This window comes from Tupaia chinensis, unplaced genomic scaffold (genome assembly GCF_000334495.1).
Source record: "Tupaia chinensis unplaced genomic scaffold, TupChi_1.0 Scaffold143615_1, whole genome shotgun sequence".
NCBI lineage: Eukaryota > Metazoa > Chordata > Mammalia > Scandentia > Tupaiidae > Tupaia > Tupaia belangeri.
In genome coordinates this window covers 1,234,996-1,242,073 of record NW_006203463.1, presented here as the reverse complement: position 1 = coordinate 1,242,073, position 7,078 = coordinate 1,234,996, and the positions used below count along the sequence as shown (strand labels likewise).

General features: G+C 47.7%; 1 pseudogene; it reads right to left on the bottom strand.

Annotated features, from left to right (window-relative positions):
- Positions 1-1,220: 1,220 nt before the first annotated feature.
- On the bottom strand, positions 1,221-2,174 carry LOC102494196 (spliceosome-associated protein CWC15 homolog pseudogene; annotated as a pseudogene).
- Between the last annotated feature and the right edge of the window lie 4,904 nt (positions 2,175-7,078).

Sequence of the window (7,078 nt, the reverse complement as noted above, 5' to 3'; positions counted from 1 at the left end):
TTCAGAGCCCAAGAAAACACACAGGGGTGGGTTTTGATTACTGGCTCAACCAGGACATATGGGGGTGGAGCTGCTAATGGTTCCTCTTCTGGGGGTTCCTGCAGAATTAGAGCTGTGGGTTTCCTTTGGTCAGAGTTTGGTACTGGGGGCGTGACATGGGCAGCCAAAATAGTGCACTGTTTTTTCCCTCTTAAGCAGATTCGCACCCAGGGCAGAATGACTTGGGCTATCTGTAGCCAGAAGTCAGCATAGGGAAATCGCTCAGGGTGGCCAGGGGTGCCAGTATCTACACTGTACATAGCCCACGCAGTAGGGAGATGTAAAGTTCCCTCTGGCAGCCATCCAACCTTGAAAGAGGGCCATTCAACCTCACAGAGGCTTCTCAACTTCTCCAGTTTCGTTTTAAGTCAATCATCACCAGAGAAGCACTTTATAAAATTAGTCAGCATATAGTTCAGCACAGTGAGCTTGGATGACTTATATTGAGGTTTTCCCATCGTATCCCAAATATCTCTGACCTCTCTAGTTATCAAAAGCCTGCACTTCCCAGAAGGCTCGGGAGATCCCTGCTTGGAGGAAGTGATCAATGAGGAGACTCTGGAGGGACGATGGCTCCTGGGGGTGGGCCTTAGCCTAGAGGCTCAGAAGCTGCGTGGCCTGCGGGCGCTGCTGAAAAGGCCAGGCAGCGGAGGTGATAAGTGTGCTCAAGTTGGCAGGGCGCCTTGGCCAAGGGCTGCAGTCAGAAGGACCACAGCGGTCTCTCTCTAGGGTCCGTCCTCTCGGTACGAACAGTGGAGATGCCAGCGCTAGAGAGGGGTATTTCGGTGGCAGGTGGCAGGTGGAAAGGAGGAGGACAAGGGAACAGAAATTTGTTGAGCTAATCGATGAGGCAAGGTTATCTAGGTAGAGGGTGATGCCTGCCCTCTTCTTTCTATTTTTTTTTTTTAATTTAGATTAAAAATATTTATTAAAGCAGATTCCCTTTACCATATGAATAAAAAAACACAACATGACTAGAAACATTTAGAGAATGAAATTCGGGTTAAACGTGTTCCCAAGTCCATTATCAAATAAATTTTCACTAAAGGAAAAGGTATTTTGGAACTTAAAAAACCGAACAACAATTTAGATGGGGGGGGGGCAGTGGGGACTAACCAAAATTAAAAAATCAGAATGCACCTTTACATTTTATAGTCTTTAATTAAGCACATAAAATTGTACTACTTACATTTCTCCATGAACTTTTTATGAAATTCAGGACGTAGAGTATCATTTACAAATCTCTTGTCTTTCTTCTGATCATCTGCACCTTTTGCACAGTTCTTGAAGACGACATCATCATCACACCTTCTTTTAACTTTGAAGTTGGCCTGTGGCTGGGATGGGCCTGTGAGATTAAGTAGAGAATTTCCACTCAGAATGTTTTCCATTCGAATTCTCTCTTCTTCAGCTTTTGGTTCTTGTTCCTCCTGGCCTGTTCTTCAGCTCTTTCTTTTTAAATTTTTTCTAGTTCTGCAAGAAGAGTTTCCATATCATTATCATCACTCTCCTCTTCAAAATCTTCGTCTTCTTGGGACCAGAAGTTGGCATAATGGCTAAGTCACTGGACTCCCACGTAGCTGACCGCGGTTCAAGTCCCAGACCTGGTGGCTTAAACTCATGCCGGGTGTGCATGCGTGTGTTCCCAAGATCCAGAGAGGAGAATGGAGGAGATGGGATTGTGGCATGGCCACCCCTCCCCGGGGGGTGATTTCTCGCTTTCTGTCTTTCTGTCTCTCTGTCTCACTCTGGCGAGTGCACGAGCCCTATAGCAAAAACCTCTCAAAAAAAAAAAATCTTCATCTTCCTCGTCTGTCAGAGGGTGGTCTACATTGAGGCTGGTGGCAGGAGTCTGGTCTAATCAAGTCTTCTTTTACACTGCAGAGACAGTTGTATGTTCTTAGGTTGGATGAGACCTATTTTTTTTCCCTCTGGCAGCAGCTCTCTCTCTCTCTCTCTTCCAACTCTCTCCTAAAGTCGAACCTCTTCAGGGGCATCCTGAGTAGTCTGTCTGTATTTTATCTTTGTACGCGAGGGTAGGTCTCTGCTTGATTTGAGAGTTGGCTCAAATCACCTTTTCCCTTTCCTCTTCCATCCCTTGCAGGTTCAAAAGTTGGCCTGGCTGTTGTTTTCATCTTTTATGTTTGGTGGAGCGGGCCCGCAGCCTCTGAAAATCATGTAGACGCCATTTCCCGCTCTCCCCTCCCAGAAGCCTCTGCCCCCTCTCCTTTCCTAGACAGAGTGGTCAGGTTTCGCTCCACGGTAGAAGTCTTTGTAGGACGGTCAGGATAGGCTCGGGGGGGACATTTCTTGTCACAGTCGGGAGGTCAGCGACCTGACATTTGCTACTCTGCCTATCTGCCTCTACAGGGAAAACCCTCCCATCAGCCTCTGTGTCCCCCCCGCCTATGAATGGTGTCACAACAGACAAGGGGTGGGTGCCCCCCCCAAAGGAGACTAATCAGGTGTCTGTCTGGCCATGTCCCTCGTGGGCTTTGTGTAGTTCCCTGGCAATAATCTATCAGATACAAACCCTCTGCTGGATTGAATGTGTAGAGAGGGACTGGTTTCCCTAGTGCCAATTTTGCCTTTTAGCCTTTCACAAAACTACCACGGAAACACAGTCAGATCCAATCATAATCCACAGAGAGAAGCCATGGAGCCACATACACATTTGCTTGTCGCAAACACTCACATTCATTCAGAGGTTATACATCCCCTCCCCGCACCAGCCAATTACCAGAGGAGCCCTAACTGCTGGTCCTGCGACCAAAGGAGAGTGATGGGGTCTCCTCCTCTACTCTATTCGAGTAGATTAAACGAGGGCTCTACAGATACCCAGAGGCTTAGCAGACTACCGGAGTCCACCAAGGCTGATGCATCAGGGCCCAGGAGGTGGTCTTTCTCTCCAACTGGAGTCTGATGACCTAGGAACACTCAGCCTCAGGGCAGGCACCCTGGTTGAGGGATCCCGTCAAACAAGACAGGGGCACGCCTATCTCTCCACACTATAGTGCCTATCCCAGGGGGAAACTTCCTGGGATCAGTGGCTCAAAGGGCCAGTCTGATTCCATATCCCAGCCAACACACCAAATGTTACAAAAATAAAAATAGACACTGAGGAATGGAAACAGCACTCAGGAGAGAAAGGAGAACTCTTTGTTATGCCAGTGTGCTTGGAGGAGTTAACACTGAATCTCTGGCCCCAACTGGGGGTTAGACATGGTCTTTTATGGGGAAATTGGGGAGGGGAGGTTTCAGGATGTTAGGAATGGGGAAGGGGCTCTGAATCTGCCCTAAAATGAAGGTGGCAGAGAAACAGGAAGTCCAACCTATTCAAGGTTTCAAGTTACCCTGAGCTCTGGGGAGGGGCAGTAAGTTTGCTGGAGGGCAGGAACCTCAAACAGCTACCACCCCTGAGTTATTCTTGAATTCAAGGTCTCTCCATATCAGTGAAAGACTTATTTGGTTCTGATTCATTCCAGGCCAATATGTGACCCTAAGGGCCATGCCTAATGCAGTCGCACACCCACACGACCTGCCACCAGTGTCTAACATACCCAGATTGGTCTCCCTCCATCCTGGGAGGCAAGTCAATCAGTTGTCTGGGAGGTGGGTATGTGGGAAGAGGAATACAAGAGGCAGGATGTGGGAGGGTCTTCAAAAAGCTTATTTTAAAAATGTGTAGTATGAAAAAAATGCATGGCTTTACATTTTCTTCTACACCAAAATTAATTTTTTCTACAAGGTTTTTTGAGTTTTCATATGCATTGTCATTTCAATCAGTTCCTTCCATTGAAATCTGATTGATTCACTATGACAGCGTCTTAGATCAACTCATTCACTGTAGATGATAAAACCAATTTGAACTAACTCAGGGAAAAAGAAACAACTGATACTGCTCACCAGATTGTCCTGGGATGTCACAGAGCGAGAAGGGACTGGGAAGGGAGCATGGTGGGTGGAATAGCTCTAGAAACAATGTGATTCTTGCTTTACACAACTTGGTAAATCGTCTCCTGCTGGTAGGAACTTGCATTTTGCCAAGAGGCCTCTCCAGCTTGGGGTCTGTGATCTGCAATCTGCAACAAATCCTCATTGCATCAGCTGCAGCATTGGAAAAGCAGAGGCAGACCCTGGCCTTTTTCCGTCGGGCCGTCAGCAGTGGAGAGGTTGTCTCAGGGGCTTTCCTTCTCCTGCAGTAATGTTCTTGGGTTCAGGGCTTAGCTCAGGGGCTTCAAAGGCCTCTGTCCTGAGACAGTTCTGGTGTTACCAGTCATCCCAGTGAGGAGAGGCACTTCACTGGCCTTATGACACCACCAGAACTCCTCTACTGGTCTAAAGACAGAATTGCACTAAACTTAGTTCAAAGATCTTAATTGGCTTTTATTTCCAATTCTAGAATTAAGCAGCACCTGGGGCCTGTAAAACAGAGTAAGTTTTCTAATGAACTGAGCAAAGGAGGTGGCTTTGTGGGCAAAAAGGAGCTGAAAAAGGTAGAGAAAGAAAAAAAGCAGGTTTGTTTTGTCAAGGTTCAAGCAGAGAGGACTTCCTTAGTGCACGCTAAAACTGGCCTGTTTGGGGATTTGGCTATTCTCGCCCTCTCTTGGTTTCTTGGAAAGTCAGAAAAACAAATAACTTTTGGCTTAGTGGAGTGGAACTTGATAACTGACTTCATTTTGGTCTGGTCTGTTGGGTCTCTTGCAGGACTTCAGTCCAAACCAGAGGCCTCCTGTACGTTTCGTTTGCTATAACCAAGATGGCCTCCGGGGGAAACGGGCACACAGCCTTTCACCTCGGATCATGTGTGCTGGAAAGACCCACACTCTCACCTCCTACCTTCCATCTCTCTTGTCTCCCCTAACCATCATATCCCTGGGGTCTCTGTGAGAGCTAGTCCTGGCCACACCCTCCTCCTCAGCGCTGTCACTGGTGGGAGGGTCATTTGTCCTCACCTCGCTCATGCAGAAGGCCTTACTATCACCCCAAATTCCATGCCAGATGCAGTCGTGGGCACGGTGTGTTAACGAGATCTGAAGACCACGTTCATCCCTAGGACATATCACTTTGACTTAATTCTGTCATAGACTCTATCCTCCCGGGAAGCACATTGCAATATAGAGTATCGGTGCCTGTTCAAAAAGACCAATCAGCTAAATGCAAGCGAGTCTTAAATATCAGTTTCCATTTTGAAAAATCAACTGAGAACCTCAAATATTGAAAGTTTTCTGATACTCTCTTACTCTCTAAGGCACTTTGCTTCTTTCTCATCCAGCCACCCCTGTGAACTTGTCTCTTCATTTCCTTAGTTAAAAAAGGAAGGGACCAGCAGTTAGCGTAATGGCTATGTCGCTGGATTCCCACATAGTCGACCGCGGTTCGCATCCCGGACCCCGTGGCTTAAAACTCACGCTGGGCGCGTGTGCATGCGTGCCCAAGATCCCGAGAGGAGAATAGAGGAGAAGGGATTGCGGCGTGGCCATCCCCCCTGGGGGGTGATTTCTCGTTTTCTGTCTCTCTGTCTTTCTCTGTCTGTCTGGCGAGCGCACGCGCCCTATAGCAAAAACCTCTCAAAAAAAAAAAAAGGAAGAGGAAGGATGAGCAGGTAGGATAGTGGTAAAGGCACTGGTTTCCCACATGGTCGACCATGGTTTGAGTCCCAGACCTGGCAGCTTGAAACTCACGTGGTGTGTGTGTGTGTGTGTGTGTGTGTGTGTGTGTGCAGCATGGCCATCCCCAGGGGTTGGGGGGCAGAATGATTTCTTACTTTCTCTTTCTGTCTCTCTCTCTCTGTGTCTCCAGAGAACATATGCACTCTATAGCAAAAATCTCTGCTTAAAAAAAGTAATGAAAATAAGAGAAAAAAAGAAAAAGAAAAATTAGAGAAATAAAGGAAGGAAAGGAAAGGAAGGAGGAAAGAAAACAGGGAGAGAGGGAAGAAAGAACGGAAAGAGGGAGAGGATACAGAGGGAGAGAAGGAAGAGAGGGAAGAAAGAGGAAGAGAGAGGACCTGAGTGGACCAGCAGAGGGCAGCAAGAGACAAAGAATAAGATGCTTAATTTCACTTGCCCAGCCCCCATCTACGCCTGAATTTATAAATGGGTTTACATTGGGAAGGGGACGGTTGAGGAGCTGGAACAGAATCCAAACCACAGAACCCAACTTCATAAAATAAAGTGGAAGCAGAACTTGCTGGAACAAGACTTACTGAGGACAATAGCCAGACGGCCATTATTTTGGAACTCTGAAGAAGGCTGCACAGTAGGATATGTAAAGACAATCTGGCTCTTTGGTGATGTCTGCTAGCCCCGTAACAGGAGTGTTATTTGAAAAATATCCCATAGATAAAATGGGAAAATGTCGTTCTCTTTGAATAAAATCTCACAACTTGTATGTACTGCGAATTGGAAATATGATTATCCCAGGCCAGGAGCACCTGGGTGGCCAGGGTGTCTGGTTTCCACACTGGGTGTCCAAGGATTCCCCGGAGGAGGTGAGAAGAAATATGGAATGCTGGTAAGCGAGGTGACTGGGTGGTTGCAAACAGAACCTCTTACTTTCCCATGAATCCTTGAGGTGTGTGAAAATGTGAACCCCGATACAAAGAAACGTGGGTCCAAAGGAAGAGCATCAGGGAAACAGAATGGAAATGGTGATGGGGAAGGTTCTGCTCGGGAAATGTTCATCTGGGGTCCTCGTCTGGGATGGTGGGATTCGAAGTCCTGGTAACAACAGCATGTGGGACCCCCGGGCTTGTGCCACTCAGGGATCTGCACTGGTGTCCTAGAGTGGCTATCACAAAGTGCTACCAGCTGGGTGACTGACGGCAACAGAAATATATTTGCTCCCAGTTCTGGAGCTAGAAGACCCCAGCTAAGGTGTTAGCAGGGCACGTTCCCTCTGAAGGCTCTGTGCGTGAATCCTTCCTCCCCTCTTCCTAGTTCCTCGTGGCTCCCAGCAGCCCTCGTAGTCCTTGGCTATGGCAGCCTCTCTCCAATCCGTGCCTCGGTTTTCACATGGCTCCTTCCTGGGGTGTGTG